This window comes from Lissotriton helveticus, chromosome 7, assembly GCF_964261635.1.
Source record: "Lissotriton helveticus chromosome 7, aLisHel1.1, whole genome shotgun sequence".
Classification (NCBI taxonomy): Eukaryota; Metazoa; Chordata; class Amphibia; order Caudata; family Salamandridae; genus Lissotriton; species Lissotriton helveticus.
Window position 1 is genome coordinate 498,876,979 of NC_136068.1, and position 18,239 is coordinate 498,895,217.

The following is an 18,239-nucleotide window of genomic DNA, read 5'->3' on the forward strand; positions in this document are numbered from 1 at the left end:
ATACTCATTCTAAACACCAGCCACTCATTCTCATACATGTAAAAAGCTTTGATTCTGTATTTATAGGGTCTTTATGCTGCAATGGTATCAATGTAACTTAATAAATTCTTATAAAACTGCATACCAATCACAAATTGTATTATTTTCATAGTATTATATGGCTGGATCCAAACTGGAATGGCATGATGAGCAAAAGAACAATAGTTTAAGGCCCAGATCTCTGGACTGGGGTGAATGTATGACATTGTTCTGCATTCTGTCCATCAATTGTTCTTTTTGAACTTTAATTAGTGGACAGCATATACCAGGCAAACTTCTCACAGACACTTTCTCAAATTAGATTCTCTAGACGTGGTTGTATCTGCCTTCAGCATTAACACTCCATATTACGTGTGACTGTATGTTCGTAGCAGCGCGGTATCTTTATGTAGGGTCTGACCAGCAGGTTCTCGATAGGTCTGGGCATAAAACTCTGCTCTACTCCTCTTGTGTAATTTGTGGAATTAGGCAACTCCACGTTCCATGGAAAACGCAGTTACTGATAAACTCCACATTCAGCATTGGCGCAGGTTTTTTTGTTAGTGCGCTCGAAATGGCCTTTCACGCACACAAGAGCAACTTGCAGGATGCTTGCGATCGGCCACAACATTTTCAGAGCTGTTTGCGGGCGCCACAAGATTTGCTAGCCTGGCGCATGCCCCCGCAAGATTGATGTTTTCTGCTATACGTGATCCCGAACGCACAGGATCTACCACGGCTGCAGTCTGGGGAAGATTTTTCTCGAGAACCTTCAACATCTTTCTGAAATGACGATTTGGAGTTAAAAACATCCTCAAATGGACATTTGGCATTGTAATTCTTGTGTGAGGAGTCCTTTTTGTAAATACTTTTTTCCAACTGGAAGGAAGTGCCCCAGAGTTTACAACTGTCTGTTCCTGGCCAGCAGGCTTCTCCCAGTGCTTTGTCCATCTCCTGGTCACTTTTCATTTGGATTTGAAGCTGGAAGGATCACTTTTTGTGTCTGCTGCATATACCATTGGATTTAAGGACTTTGTATTTGAGATTGCACAAGTAAGTTGAAAAACTGGTTTTGTTTGTTTGGTTAGGGCCATGCACCTGGGTTTATTTGTACTTTTAATCAAATTTAAAAAATATTGTGGTGGGTGGCCAGTAGTTTCAGTAGGGGCCTAGTTAACTCATTTCTTTGTAAAGTTTGTAGGCAATTTTTCTTCTCTTGTATAGAAAAAATGTTGCACAGTTCACTACATTTTCTCCATGTTTTTTAATACATTTGCAATATTGATTTAATTCTCTATGTGGCCTAATCTGCCAATTGGCCTTCCAGCCAGTAGACCCAGTGCTTGTCATGGGTGCATGAAACACCTGTTTCTGTGGTGTCTGTTGAATTTGAAATATCATTTAGGCCATGGATGGATTTGGATTGAAATAAAAAAAACTGTTTTTTGTGGTATTTCACGTCCCCCCTGCAAACAGTGTATAGGTGGGGTAATGCCTTTGGAGGATGTGTGTTGTTGTAAACAGTTTTAGCACAGTTAATTGTTGCTTTTGGCATTGATGAATTATGCTGTGTTTCCTGTTTTACCATGCCTCCTTTGTCTGGCCAGTGTGTATGTGTGTGGGTGCTTGCCATAGGCCACCATTTGCCTTTGTTCCACATGCCATGTGGCCAGGGGCCATTTTTTATAGTCAGGGAACATAGGCTTTCATGCGTTCTTTGTTTCCCAGACCTTGCCACTCGTTGTGACCATGTGGCTGGCTGCCATTTTGTGTAGCCAGCCAATGTGCTTTCGCTAGAGGCCTGCATGTCTTCTTTGTTGTGGCCATGCCTTCTTGCTGGGTATTGTTGTTGTGATCATATGGTCGGTGGTCATTTTGTGTAGGCAGCCAGTGTGCTTTCTCCATAGGCCTGCATGTCTTCTCTTTGTTCTAAATGCCTTCCTGCTCAGTGTTGTTGTTGTTGTTGATGACCATGTTGAACTGGCTGGCAGCCATTTTTCGGCATCCAGCCAGTGTGCCCCTTTGCCATAGGTTTGCATGGATGGTTGAGCAATGAGATAGCCAACATACATTTGTCATTTACCCACCGGAGAATTCCTTTCATCCATCCAGGCAGGCATCCTTTCACCCATGCACTTTTACCCACCCAGGCAGGCATCCTTTCACCCGCATACCCTTTCATCCATCCTTCACTCACCCATGTATCCTATCAGCCGACCTATAGTATATGCATTCTTTCACCCATGCATCTTTGTCTTCCAGTCATATTTCATTTCACCCGTCCTTTCTCCTTCTATCCTCCTTTCCCTTTTCCATCAACCCATCATAGTTAAAGGTCTTCCTGGAGCTTTCTCCAATGAGTTGGAAGAGGCCATTAGTTACTCAAATCATACTATAATTGCAAAGTAAGGAGGGGTGTGTTCAACTGTTCACAAATCAACACTGGTAATTTTCATTGTTGTTTTCTTTCAAAAGGTGTCAAAAATCGGTGTTATGTGTCAGGTAGGGTTTCAGCAGTTTATCTGCTCAATCAATACCAAAAGGTCGATCTCACAAGGGTCCTAGATCTCCATTTCCTAAAGAAACAAGCATTGGAAATGCAATAGGTCTCGGATTTATTTGAGTTAGAGCTAATGGCATTGTAAATGGCAATATATTTTTGCCATGTTATGGAGTGTATGCATGTGGTGTGTAATGGAAATATGTGGGTTGGATTGGAATTGTTAGTTGTGGAATTGTGTGGCGTGAAGTTGTGTGGTGTGGAGTGTATTTGTGTAGTGAAATGATGTGGCATGGTAGAATGTTGTGTGTAGTAATTATGTGATATTGAGTTTACTGGAATTGTGTGGAGTGGGATTGTGTGTTATTGAGTGTAATTATGTGTAATGGTATTTTGTGGAGTTTGGTGGAGTTTAATTATGTGGTAGGCTGTAGAATTTATATGCATTTTTACCCCAATATTTCTTTGAGTAAATATGAGTCATTTTGGATGACACCTTTATCCTGTGCGTGCAGCCTTCGTGCACAATAAAGATTGAAATCAACCTACCTGTTTGTTGACTCTTCCATAAGAGGGATCTCTTTAGTTTTGTATACATTAGACAGAACACAGCCAGAACTGCCACCTAAAACTAATTGGTTAAACAAACTAGGTTTTTTTAGATGCACGTCGTGTCGTGCCTGTACATTTGCCGAGAATGGAACCCACTATACCTCGGCTTTCAATGATAAATTGATCCCAATAAAAGAACATCTGACATGTCGCAGTGAATATGTAGTGTACCAACTTACCTGCACATGTTCTTTATCCTATATAGGGAGTACTAAACTCCCAGCTCATCAGCGTATCCTGCAACATATCCGAGCAATTGTCAACTCGGATATGACTTATCCGGTGGCTCGCCACTTCAAAGCTGTACATGACAAAAAATTAAAAGATCTAAAGTACACTTTGTTATGTTCGGTGGCTAACCCAGGCAGAGGGGGGGATCGTGAAAAACTGCTTCGTCAAAAAGAGGCGTTTTTCATTCTATTACTTGACACCCGGGCCCCTAATGGGCTTAATGCCTTTGATGAATTACACCACTTTCTATGATGTTTAGTGACGCATTATCTATCTGACCGTAAGTTTAACATCTTTTAAAAAATGATTAGAAAGACAATGAATCTGTTTGATGTATATATATTTTTTGCACAGTATTAAGGGTAATGGTTCACATTGGTTCCTCCGCTGCTATTATTAAAGTTTTATATTGTACTATACAATGAATTTTAGGCATTGGCACTTTAGCATGAAGGCACTTTTTGTATTCACTCGTCTGAGAGGGCTTGCATGACAAGAAGAATTATGTATTGACTTGAGCAAAAATATTATTAAGACATTTGGACGTAGATTAAATAGACCATCATGTTTGCACTGGCAATGAACTGTTTTCACATTTTTGATCTGTCATTGATTTTTGGTTATTTAATCATGTTTGATATTGATCTTGTGACATATATGTTTTGTTTGGCATTGTTTAATCGTCTATGTCCTCAAGTTTTAAGCTTTGAGATCTAATTTGGTTTGAGGTCTCATTACTACTGTTACATGGATAAAAAACCAACTTGATTTTTAATTCTTATTGCACTATGCAGTGATATTGTGCCCCCCATCTCTCAGTGATGTTAATAGACAATTTTCAGTGTAATGAATGCTATTTCAACGTTCATTTGCTTTCATGCCACCCTTGCGTCCTGTTTTTTTAGGCGCTTGGGCTTTTATTGTCAATTTAATGCTCGTCCTACTCCTGACGCGTCATGTGATCAAGCTCCGCTTGCGGAGCGAAACGCGTCAGGGAGGGCACAGGCTCTTACATTTTCTGCAATTAAATTAAATGGATTTGTGAAAACATCTTTTGTCTGCTGTGGCTTTGGTTCGCGTTCTGAACTGCTGTTTGTAGAAGAGGTCCACGCCTGCTGTTCCGCCACGTTTGGCGGTCAGGATTCAATTTCATATATATATATATATATATATATATATATATATATATATATATATATATATATATATATATATACGGGCGGGGGGTACTTCAATGGCTTCTAATAAGCAGGTGCTTGACTTTCACTGGCAGGGCCCAGGTGGGGCCCCTTTGATTCCCAGACACGTCTGACTGAGGCGCAGCTATACTGAGCAGCGGGCAGGCAGAAGAGGGGGGGGGACAGCACCTCACACCCCAGGGAGACAAATGCTTAGCATGCTTCAGTGTGGGAGGGAGGGGCGCTGGGGGGCACTGCCCGGTGCTTACAGGACTCCAGCTCCAAGGGCCGCTTGACGTGTGCAGCCGCAGAAGGTGGGGGTCCCAGTGGGGGCATTTGTAATTAATCAGGCGACAGCATAGATCAGCACTCCCCATCCTACCCCTGCCTTCCTCACGCTCTACTCCTAACCTTTACGACACTTTTTACATACTGGTGATAAATGAAGCAAACCTGAGATGTTTATGGTCGTTTTTTCACTGTGAGCAAAAGAAAATCATTGATTTTAAAGGTGCACTGCCTTATCACTTTTGTCACTGGTGCATTATGGAATTGAGGGCAAGCTGGCCATAGGTAAGACAAGCATTAGAAAGGGCATTAGATCTGCTCTCCACAAAAAAAACAAAAAAGCAGCAGGACAACGAACGACAGGCTGAATTCATGGATGGTCCATAACTCGATGGAGGAAGAGACTAAAGCTTTGCCATTGGAGAACACATCAATTCTTTCAGAAGGTCCTTTACAAGAGGGCCATTGATTATGGATTGGCAATTTGGATCCCAAAATAACTGAATATCACCATCTGAAACTCCTTCAAAAGTTTGGTAATGTAAACCAGTTTGACTTTCTGTTCCACAAGTCTGGACCATTAGAGGGGCAACCTCGAGGATACTGTTTTGTAAACTTTGAAACAAAGCAGGAAGCTGAACAAGCAATATACTGTTTGAATGGAAGCTGGCACTCTCCAAAAAGTTGGTAGTGCGATGGGCACATGCACAAATTAAGAGATACGAAAACCACAAGAGTTAGAGATTCGTCCAATCAGCCTTGAACCCTCATCCAGTACTGAACCAACCCAGTCTAATGTAAGTGTCAGTGCAAAAATTGAAGCCATCGAGGCAAAGCTGAAAATGATGGCAGAAAACCCGGACGTGGAGCAGCCTGTTCCGCCCACCCATTCCTACTTCAAGCCTCCGGAGAAGAGGAGGGCGGGTCCGAGCGGCTGCAAGTCCCGGAGATGAGCACTGTAATGTCGTGGGGCCCTAGGCCCACATGGTGGACAGACTGCGACACAGACACCAGTTAGTTAGGTGGTAGGACACAACAAGCACGAAGGCACCAACAACATAGTAATAACTAGGAAATGGCATCTGTGTCACAAAAAATCATCTGTGATTCTCGGCCCTGATGACACCTTTTGTGTCCCATAGCATGTCTCACATGTGCGACAAGTTTTAAGAACAGCCCCTCTAGTGTAGAGCCATTCAGAGTCTCAGCCTCGAGTTAAACAAGCATTTACAATGCAATGGTCTCTGCATTATTAAAGGTAGAGCTATTGGCATTGCTCGTGATTTTTTTTATTTATTTTTTTATTATAAATAAATGGCATTGTCATTTACATTCCCAATACAGGACCTTGTGATCTGGATTGTAAACCCACAGGGGCCTCATGGGAAGCTGACAGCACCCACTCACCGACCTGTCCGAGCTGTGTAACAAAGACCAGACACTGGGATCCAGTGCCAAGCCCCGGGCTGCCGGCTTCATGGCTTCCACACTTCCGTAGCGTCGGACCCCACGCACGGAATGGGTCGCCCTTCTCTGGGCTTCGCGGTCTGAAGAGGCCGCAGCCCCCCGTCCGAGCTCCAGATGACCTTGGGTGCTCTGTGCGGCCGCAGCCTGTGCGCCTGCTGCGGGCAGAAGATGATCCCCTACTTTTCCGAGAATGCCGTCATCTCCCAGAATGCCATCAACCAACTGTGAGTACCCTAATATCGAGCTATTGCCCCCAACTGGGTAAACATAATCAGACTCCGGATATAATGGGTTGCTAACACTAAATATGTGCCACCAATAGTTCCAGCACCATCAGACTGTCCCCGCCAGCTCTTTCTCCTGATCTTGCTGATCCTGACTGCCACTGCCCACCACAAGTCCCTACGGGAGTCCTAGAGCCCCTGTGCATATATATATATCACTTTGGGTGCTTCTTTGTGTCCACTTCGAGTAGGGTGCCCCTCTCATCCCTACTTCACCACCCAGGCCCGGCTCCAGGAATTTTTGTTTGGGTGGGCCAAGGGCGCATTTGGGTGGGCCACTGCGTGCTCAATTTGTCGCTTCTGGAGGTAGCCTACAAGCCCTAGATTACATCATATGTACTTGCAAACAGGCAGCATGATACAACGGATTGCTTCTGTGTGTACACAGAGCATATGGAGAGTTATTTGAAAGTAAGACCAATGTCTGGACCTTACTGCAAACCCTCGAATTCCAGCTCCGCGGCTTCAACACAAGTACTTGAATGCTAAGCATATAAAAAGCATTCAAGTTTAAGGAAGTCCCCACTACTACACAAAAGCCTTGACACCATTGCACTAGAGTGAACTGTGAGTGAGTTTTAACAACATGTAAGTATTTAAAAGTTCAAAAACAGTAGGGCAAGAATCAGCCCGAGGCAGTTTTTAAGAGGGCAAAGCAGGAGTGCTACAAGTCACCATTTAAACGTAATGTAAAGGACTTTAGTGATTATTAATGCAGAAATAGCAGTGCTGCAAATCAGGACTAAGATGCATTGTAAGAGCTTGTTGCTAGGGACTTTGAACCAAGCCAAACAGATGGCTCAACTGCCTCTGCTCTTCCTGTTAATTTGTTGTCCCACCCACCCCTAAAGATGGGCCCATATATCTAGCAAGGCCTACTTCAGGGCACTCCACTATTTTCCAAATCTCTTTCTAATTGTTAACACTCTCAAAAAGTGTTTTGGTCCCCGTGTAAGGTCCCTTTGATTGGGAAGAGGAGGTTTCTGAGGTGGGAGTATTAGTCAAGTAACACTACTCGGCCTCCCGCGTTGCCAGCCTTCAGAGAGAATCTCTCTTCATTAATACCTCAAACTGACCCTGGACTCTGCAGTACACTCCCTTCCAGGCCTGATTATCAATTTTCTACCAACTACCGTGCACCTTAACTCACAGCTAACCTTGGTCCCCAGCCCCATATCAGTCACCACCTGGCTTCATTCTCCATATTTCCACAAAAAAAAAGTAGTAAAATCACCTTCAAACGCAAAACCCTGAATATAACAGTACATATAATTAGCACACTCTTTAAAATATGTTACAGTGGCCCTAATGACCCAACTGCTAATTAAATAAGCAAAAACAGAAAGGCCATTACAGGGTCTATTTTAGCACTGGTGCGAAAGTATTTATTGGCGTCCCACCACTGACCTCTTACTCAGTAGACACGTTTACTACCACCCTCCAACAGTGCACTTCATCTCTCCGTAGCCCCTTTCAGTCATGACCTCCTCATCAGACTCCTTCCCTACCACCCTCCACCAGTGTCCCTCATCACTCCAAAGCCCCTAACCATGACCTCCTCCTCAGGCTCCCTCACAAATACCTTCCACCAGTGCCCCTCATCGCTCCATTGCCCCTCCCCCCATTGACCTCCTCCTCTGATTCCCTCACTGCCACCCTCCACCAGTGCCCCATATCATTCCAGAGTACCTCCCCCATGATCTCATCGGATTCCCTCATTGCCGTCCTCCTCCCAGACTCCCCCACTACCACCCTCCACCAGTGCCCCTCATCTCTCCGTAGCTCCTCCCCCATGACCTCCCCCTCCTTGGATTTCCTCATTGCCATCCTCCAACACTGGCCTTCATCTCTCCGTAGCCTCTTCCCTCATCACCTCCTCCTCAGACTCCCTCCCTACCACCCTCCACCAGTGCCCCTCATCACTCCAAAGCAACTCCCCCTCATGACCTCCTCCTCAGACTCCCTCCCTACCACCCTCCACTAGTGCCCCTCATCACTCCAAAGCCCCTCCCCCATGACCTCCTCCTCAGACTCCCTCACTACCACCCTCCACCAGTGCCCCTCATCACTCCAAAGCAACTCCCCATCATGACCTGCTCCTCAGACTCCCTTCCCTACCACCCTCCACCAGTACCCCCTCATCACCCCAAAGCAACTCCCCCTCATGACCTCCTCCTCAGACTCCCTCCCTACCACCCTCCACCAATGCCCCTCATCACTCCATAGCCCCTCCCCATGACCTCCTCCTCAGACTCCCTCCCACCCTCCACCAGTGCCCCTTATCACTCCAAAGCAACTCCCCCTCATGACCTCCTCCTCAGACTCCCTCACTATCACCCTCCACCAGTGCCCCTCATCACTCCAAAGCCCCTCCTCCTCAGACTCCCTCCCTACCACCCTCCACCAGTGCCCCTCATCACTCCAAAGCAACTCCCCCTCATGACCTCCTCCTCAGACTCCCTCACTATCACCCTCCAACAATGCCCCTCATCACTCCATAGCCCCTCCCCATGACCTCCTCAGACTCCCTCCCTACCACCCTCCACCAGTGCCCCTTATCACTCCAAAGCAACTCCCCCTCATGATCTCCTCCTCAGACTCCCACACTATCACCCTCCACCAGTGCCCCTCATCACTTTAAAGCCCCTCCTCCTCAGAGTCCCTCCCTACCACCCTGCACCAGTGCCTCTCATCACTCCAAAGCCCCACCCCATGACCTCCTCTTCAGACTCCCTAACAAACAACCTCCACCAGTGCCTCCCTTCTCTCCGTATCTACACCCCCCATGATGTCCCCCTCTGATTACCTCATTGCCACCCTCCAACAGTGCCCATCATCTCTCCGTAGCCCCTCTTTCATATGCATTTCATTTGTTGTATAGCGCTACTCGTAGTGTAGGGTATCACAGTACTGTACATCACACACACATTATGCAGACACAATGATTCATAAAAGTATGCAAATCAGCCTATAGGGAATGTCAAAGAAGCTAATGAGGATTACCAGGTGTAGGAATCACATCTCATCCATGCTGCTGGGAAATATGTTTTAAGAGGGTTGCGTCGGGAGAAGCACACACACAGGATTTAAAGCATACCCCAGTGGTTGGTTTACTGATTAGAATCTATATCTGCCCCAACTCTGTATTGCAACGTTAGAATAATGAAATACTGGGAAAATTCGAACTAACTAGCAATACAAAAAAAAAAGAAATCTAATTATACCATTCTGGTTTGTATACACGTCGTTGATGACAGTCCATAGGACACTGTCCTATGTTAGGATTGTAACTTCTGAATCAAAGGATCTCTGTGACAAAGGCAGTAACCCACTGAGCTATCCACGTTAACTACAGTTTAACTGCATTTAAGAACTACAAACCGACAAAAGATTGCTCTCCAGCAGGATCATTAATCCCCAGAGTTATCTGGACATTAGGTGTCGTGCATCCTTGGCAGAACCACTGACTCATGTAATGACACAAACGATTTAAACACACGATTTAAATGAAATATGCACCCTTCTAAGTATGTCTTGCTCACAGATTAAAAAAACACAATAGCCACACATTCTCTTACCTGCTCCTTACGAACCCTGTCACAGCCCAATCGGATAAACAGCTCAAGGGGTCAGGAAGGTCAGGAAAACGAATCAACAAAAACAAACTCCTCTCCACCAGCTGAAAAGAATTAAGTATCCACGCAGTAGGACAGTACACAAATCCAGTTCCAATGAAAGGATTTGTCCCCTTCGCCGTACCCCTAATGTACCTGCAGAGTGGGCGGGGACATAGCCCACCTTTCTAATAGGAGATGCGTGATTGGGGGTGCGAGCCCAAGCCCAATCACGCAACTCCTAAAGAAAGAATAACGTTCAGAGAACGTTTTAAATTGCAGTGGCCATATTCTGTTGGCCTTGCTGACGTCACTGCCAGGGCCAAGGTTTATGTTTGGGTGGGCCAGGCCGATGTTTGGGTGGGCCTGGCCCACCCGGCCTACCTGCTAGAACCGGGCCTGTCACCACCACTATCGTAAAATGCCAGAGGTCGCATGGTTTCGTTTTATACTTTCTTCTTTTGGTTTGCTGTTAATGCCGGAATTCATTGTGTCTGGAGTTCACTTTGTTTCCTCCTTGTGTGATTCATCCCAGTTTATGACGACATTGTTGGTGTCTGCGCCGTGTTGTTTGTAATCTGTCCTTTTAATTGCAGCGATGTCCGATAGGCAGCAGCATTACTTAGATACGCTTTTTATAGGGGGCTGATTTCCTGTGCGCAAGCTTGGTTTTTGCGAGAAAGTTTTGTTTTCTTCACGCATCCATGCACTTCTCGTATGTTAATATAGCTTTCATAAGCTTATGCTTTCCACAATCTTTAAGTGCAATATAAATAGAAGCTATCTTTATTGTTGTGGAGCGCATATGTTTGGTGGACTTTGGCTTAGTGTGGTTTGTAAGTGTTGCTGCTGCTGTTGTCGGGCGCATTTCAATTGTAGGAGGAGTTAAATGAAGCATGTGCTGCTTTGTTATCGCAGATGGGAGCTGCTGTGATAAGCCACACGTGGGTTGGCTGACCGGGGACATAATACATTTAACAGGGTCTATTGTGTGTCCTGAGGAGGCATTCACTGGCCGGGACTGCCGCTGAGGGGTCCTTCGTCTGTCATCTGGGGCACAGAGGAACGAGGACATTGCTTGGTCGGATTTTCTACTGACTCTGTCCCGGTCCTACCGGCATGTCAGGAAATCTCCCCCGGCCAGATCATCTTTGATTTTATTTATTTATTTATTTAACACGATTTTATATAGCGCGAACATTACCAGAAGGTGTCAGAGCGCTTTACATAAGAACCAGTTGTGATACATAAGGATTTAGGATTACATGGGTTACATAAAAAATACTAACAGAAAAAATTGCAAATGCACAAGTTGTAAAGTCACACAAGGAAGAGATACAAACAGAAAAAAACGTAAAGGGCTCACATAAAGGGCTTCAATACCCTTGGGCCGAGTTGGTGCTATATAAAACTTTAAAAAATACTCTTCGCACATGTGTATGAATTCATCTCACCGGCAATAGAAGCTCTTCATTGGCTCCCATCACTAGACACCAACCTTCAAGGTCGTCTGCAAAACCATAGGCTCATTAGAAGTACATGTCCGACTTCATGCAACTGAAGCTCAACATATATTGACAAAATAGAGCACTCTGGTGTAAACTGACAGCACAACTTTCAAAAAGAACAGCACATGGAAAGACGACTCCTCTGTCAAAACATCTGAACTCTGAAGCCCACCTATAGCGAGCATAACCACCACGATTCAGCTCCTCATCAGGGCTAAGAAGCGCTATAAAATTACAACAACTAAACAATACAGATGTTTTTTCAGTAGACATAGAGGGGAGCTGAGGCCATCTCTTACATTCCCTAGGCCGGCTCGATTCCCTGGCTCGGGTCTGAGGGGGGAGGGGCGGTTTCAGGGCTCGCGACAGCTGGAAGGGGTCTGTCGAGCGAAGGCAGGATGAACGCTGCCCCTCGAAGACAAGCCGGGTCCTGCTTCGCGTCCTCTTGAAACAGAGCCCCGCCGCCGGGGCAGAGGGCGGAATGCAGCCACTTAATCTCCAAATTAACGGTGACACGAGCACACGCTGGTGAGGCCCCTGTGTTTGGAAGCCCGGCTCTGCCTACGCGCCATGTGTGACCTGCCTCAGGAAGGAGATGGAGTGGGGGTGCTGCTTCACGTCCCTAACTCCAGGCGCCCCTCTGCCGGCAGACCCACTCCCCCAAGCACTGGTTCACACGGGGTGCCTTGGGCGCCTCACAGCACGGCGGCCAGGAATAGCAGCCGGCCGAGGGACAGAACTTGTCATGCAGCCTCCGCGAGCAGCACTTAAGTTAAGCAGTCTCCGCGTCAAGACGGTCTGTGAAGGAGAGAAAGGGGCGAGGGGGGTAGGGGCGGTATAGACAAAAGGGGGAGGAGGACACAAAAAAAGGAGCTTTCCGCTTGATTTCACCGGCACAGAATCGCGTGGCATAAATTAAGCCAAGGAAGAATACGTGCACTGGGCAGGACTCCGATGGATTCCACCATGCTTTTCAGCTACGCTTTGCAGCAGTAATCGGGAAATCGGTGCCATGTCATCTTAACAAATGCGGGACAAAGAAGAGCTGCGGGCGGAGGGAAGGGGTGCACAAACAGGGAGTTAGAGGCAAGAAACAACGGCACAAACACGGGGGGCAGGAAAAACGGCACGAAGAACACCACAAACAGGGGGGCAGAGGCTTACCTCATGTCCTCGGTAGACGCTGCTCGAGCAGCAAAATGGCGGCCCAAAGCTCGGAAAATTTTCGGATTCGGGCGCATGTTTGCCGTCCCCAAAAGAGGCGGAGCTTAAAAGTGGAAAGAACAGCACCAACACGCCCCCGAATCCGAAAGAGACGGAGCATCTTTCGAGGGACGCCTCTCTCCTCCAATGGCTGGCCTCCGTTTAGGAAGCCAGCCAATGGAGGAGAGACAAAGAGAGAGGCGGGTTTAAAGCACACACTAAAAGACATTAATTCTCCGACTTCCATCTGGCAAGCCAGCCGTCGGTCCGAGACCTAAAAACAAGGATAGCAAGACGGGCAGAGAAAGCGGAGACACAGAGAAGAGGCGCTGACAGGGAGAGCTTCGCAGTGAAATGGATCCAAAAAAATAAAAGAAGCTCGAGAGGGGTGCGCGCGCGCCACTGCGAGCATGTGAAATGTATAAAATATTAATGTGCGTTTGTATATTTAGTTGCACACAACATTATCCGATTCATCTTTTCTCAGGGGGCTGGAAGTGGAAAGTCTGTACACATCCACAATCTTCTCTGCGATGCGTTCCCTCATTGGAGACAGTTAGAAATGTATTCTTTGTTTATTGGGTGGGCGGAGGACATTTTCGCTCTGGAGAAACAATTAAGTAAATAGAAAAGCTCAATTGTGCTGATGTGAAACCAATCATATGCTACTGGAGTTGTACACTTTGTGCAATTTTACATGCCCACAGTCTTCCCATGGAATTCACTGGGCATTCAGAAATGTTTTGCAGGAGTATTGTTCGAACGTTTGTGAATTCTAAAAATGTGTACATCTGTATCCAAACATATGACTAAATCAATGGGTGCATCTTTACCCATTTTATAAGAATTGGGTCCCACGTGTTTCTGTGTGTGTATGCACCCAAAACTCCCAAAACTGTGGAGTGTTGGTTGCTGACATAATTTCTTAGATTTTTAACGTGATTCACAAATGCAACATACTTCGTGAGATGTGCAGCTTAGACAAAAGTTTGTTAGTAATTTACCAGTTTTAGTATTCACAGGCATTTCCTGTAGACCCATGTGTGAATTACTCGTGGTGTAGAGTGGGTGCATAACTGCATGCTCTTTTACAAATATAACTGTTTCCACCTAGATATGTGCATCATACTGCTTGTGTATAGCACATATTTCTATGTGTTTAAAAATAAACATTTGCGGGGGCGTGGCTTGGCGGGCGAAGATGGCGGTCGCAGCGTTGTAGAGCTCCCGCCTGCCCTGACATAATTCTTTCATTTATCCTGACCCCCGAGCCCGCTAACTGCCCTACCTGAGTGGCGATTGTTCCTGGCAGCATCTCGATCTGTCCGGTGTGGCATGCTGTCCCCCCGGCCGCTCTGGTGAGCTGAAATCGTCTGTGGCGAGGTGCGGCCTGGGGCCGGCAGACGAAGCCGGGACCTCAATTTTCGAGTCATCGGCCAGCGGCCGCTGGTCAGACCGGACGGACGCCTCCCGGATCGGAGCCTGCGGCGCCGGAGGTGGAAGGGGTTACTGCAGTGTCCGGTGGAGCGGACTCCCACGCCGGGGTAGCTCCTAGATGTTACGGAACCGCTGCGGCCTGTGCAGACCCCGAGCAGCCGGGGCCTCGAGTTTCGTGACACTGAGCTGGCCCGCGTCTGGACGGTGGTGAGTCGGCGCTGGGTGTCCCTGGTGTTGGTGGGACCGTGGCCTTGCCAAGAGACATTATCCGTCGTGTGGAGGGGGTGCCAAGGGAGACACCTCGCGACTACGGCCCGTCTACATTGTGGGCTGGACTCCTCTGGTGGCGTGGGGTCCGGCGGCGCAATTCCCTTGCCGGGGTCCGGGGCTGCCTGTGCCCGGGGACGAGACGGAGGAGTCCCCTGACAGACTTTGCTGTGGCGGTGGAGGGACCTGGCGCCCCGGGGTCGCTGGAGTGGTGCTGCGACCTGCCGGGCCTTTGAGCAGCCGGGACCTTGAGTTTGGCGGTCCCCGCCTGGCACAATCATCTTTGGCTCTCTGACGGGGGAGCAGACGCTGTGTGGTCGGCGGCCCGTGGGGTCGGGGGCCCCTTTGAGATTGGACCGCTGCAAATCCTGCGGCTGTGCTGGCTGGGCAGTGGATCGGTAGCATATAGAGTCCAGTGAGACCTATCCCCGAAACCTTGGGGATTGCGCCTGCTGCCCTGGAGTGGACCGAGGCCTGATCCAACTGCGGTACACGGAGAACTGTGAGTACCCCCCGCTTTGGTGTGTCCACCTGCAGTGTGAAGCTCGGCCCCCGAGTGAATTCTACTTCTGTATTACTGAGGGTGCGGAGTGGTTCGCCCAACTCCCCCTAATCATGACAAGAGGTGGGGGCGGCGCTGGACCCAACAAGCAAGGTCCGATCGACAAGTTTACCGGACCCAGCGTGGTCGGGGGCCTCAGGAGGCGGTCAGAACACGGGACCTGACAACGCGGCCCTGATGGCTGCCATCACGCAATCCAGAGACTCACTGGACGCCAAGATCGGGGCAGTGGGAGCCGATGTCATGCTCCTGCGCCAGGACCTTCGCAACGCTGTTGCTCGCATCACGGAGGCCGAAACCAGGATCACGGGGGTAGAGGATGATGTGGGTGCCCTGAAAAAGAAAGTGGCAGAGATGGACAAGATCCAAAAGGGACTGGCACTCCGCGTTGAGGACGCAGAAGGGCGAGCGCGCAGGAATAATCTACGCTTCATTGGTTTTCCGGAGGATTGCGAGAATGGGCCCATGGATGCGTTCTTGACGCGTTGGCTAGAAAGTTGGCTCCCTCCAGACGTCCTTTCGCGCTGTTTTGTAGTGGAACGCGCCCACAGAGCTCTGATGCAGAAGCCGCCAGTGGGAGAGCGACCGCGCCCTATCATCGCTAAAATCCTCAACTTCCACGATAGGGATACTATACTTCGCGAAGCACGGGCCAAAGACGCGTTGCTGTTCGATAATCACAAGATTATGATTTTCCCAGACTATACCAAACAGGTGCAGCTGCAGCGTCGCTCCTTCCAAGATGCGAAAGCCAAGCTCCGAGGTTTGAAGATTCCGTATTCGCTGCTCTACCCGGCTCGTCTTCGAGTCGTCTTCCAGTCCAAGACTCATTTTTGTGATACTCCGGAGGCAGTGTATGGTTGGACCGATGAGACAAACCGGCTCCGGCCGAACGCCCAGCCGGGCCTGAACCCCTGACCATCGCGTGGATCGTCGCAAGAAAGGAGTGACTCCTCCGTTAGGGGTAAAAGACACAGGAAATCTCGGTCGCGGAGACGCTCCCGATCCGGGGGCGCCCCGCGGGATGGTGTGCAGTCCGACACTGATCAGTCCGGGAAAGGGCTTTAAAGACCATGGGACCTCCATCTCCTATATCTGATCTCTCTTCCTCATTGGACTATCCGAGAGGCCCGGAGCTGCTGCCGCGATGGTCGAGAGACTAACGCCAGGGGTGGTGAGACCTGGACATTGGCTCGTCTCAGGAGGGGCGCTGTTGGTGAGGCCTGATTGCCTCGCCCTGACCGAGTTACAGGTCACTTGTGGTTCATTGGGGCTCGGGGTGTTGACGTGTGGGCGGCCTTGTCCTCTCACGTTGGGAGGCGGCCCCGAAGGGTAGATCCCGTTAGTTGGGGGGTGTAGTGGGATCCATTGGTATGGGTGGTTTTGGGCACTATGTTTTGGGCCCGAAGCTCCCCATGCCGCGACAGATACTTCAGGGTTTAATGAGGTATAGGGGTGGGGGGAGGAGGGGTGTTGGGAGTTGGGTAGTTTTTGGGGTAGTGTTAGTAGGAAGAGCTGGGGGGGTTGGGGGGGTTTTGGATGGGACGCACGTGATTTTGGCTACAGTGATATGCATGCTGCTAGGTGCCTGGGCTGGGTCCTGGGGCTTTCTGAGACTTTCCCATCAAGACTATGGCTGATCCCAATAATCAAAAGGAGAATGGACACTTGTAACTAATAGACCATTGGCTATCTTTGAACACCCTCATAAACACTGGTGGATATATGCGGTGTATATTGTTCTCCGCCCCACACTCAGCGTTATGGCATATTCATCGGGTGTCCAATATTAGTGTTGTATGCCAGCCTTATCCAAGGCGACCTCTGGTCTGAATAGCAGTGTCTAGATATTCGAAAGACACCTCCAGAGGGAGGGTGGTGTGCTTAACGAAGAAAAAAGTGATTTTTTTAAAAAACAATTTCTCTCCAACATGAAGAATTTTAATATAAAAGGAGATATGTTGTTATTAAAAATAGAGTGGATCTAAGGATCAACCGAGTTACTAGATTGCCTGTTATCTTATCAAGAAGTAGTCGACATGTTTCTGCTCTTTTGGCCCAGCCGGGTCTATAGAGCATTCGTCAGGACAAATACAGAAAACAAAAAACTTGGTGATGTACTCACACAACTTGTGTAGATTTTGTAACGGTGTATCTAGTATTTGACACCGCTCGCTTAGAACTCTTTTTGGGTTCCTGAAATAGAAAGCACAACACAGAGACACAACAGATAATAATAATTTCTAGATTACTTCGAGGAATTAACATATGTCCATATTAGTGAACAATAATCTGCACCAAAGTAAGGGCAGGTATATGTGAAAAAAAGAGAGAAAGGGAGTAGGAGAGACACAGAAATGACCAGGTGGGTCTATGTTTCTTTTTGGAGATGATATTTGGAGCCATTAAATGTTTTTTTTAAAATCTGTACAGATTATTCATTGGTTTCAGATACAGAAAAAGTCAATTTGTGTAAGTTCCCAGACGATTGAAAAATGAGAAACTAAATTACACATTCACAGTATTTCATCTTTCTAAAACATCAAAATGGTATGAAAGAATCTTGATATAAGTGGGTTTCTAATCGTTCTAATTTCAGGCCACATGGTGTTATTATGGAGTTTTACCGTTAATGGATGAATCAATAAGGACACTTTTCAAAAATGTTCTCAACAGGTATGTAAAGTAAAGCCAATGGTTCGTTATTCGCTAGGCAAACATATCGCTAGGCAAACATTTCTTTTCTAGAAATAATCTAACTGCAAACACAGGAGAGAGAAAAATGAAAAACCTCAGTTTTTCTCGTTTTTTTACCTTAACGAAAAAAAATGGCTGATCCCACACAGATGACACTCGCCAGTGGATCTATGAGAATTTTAAGTTGGAATGTGAGGGGGATGTTGGACAAAATTAAGCGAGGGGCAGTGTTGCGCTGGGGCAAGAGAGACTCAGCTGATGTCATGCTATTGCAGGAGACGCATATGTTGGGAACAAAGGTACTAAGCTTACAGCGCTTTGGCTATACTCAAGTGTTTCATGCAGGATTTTCTAGAGGCTCGAGGGGGGTGGC

At 47.5% G+C, this 18,239-nt stretch overlaps 1 pseudogene; it reads left to right on the forward strand.

Moving 5' to 3' along the window:
* Window positions 1-5,218: 5,218 nt before the first annotated feature.
* Window positions 5,219-5,780, forward strand: LOC144766842 (putative RNA-binding protein 18 pseudogene; annotated as a pseudogene).
* Window positions 5,781-18,239: the final 12,459 nt, after the last annotated feature.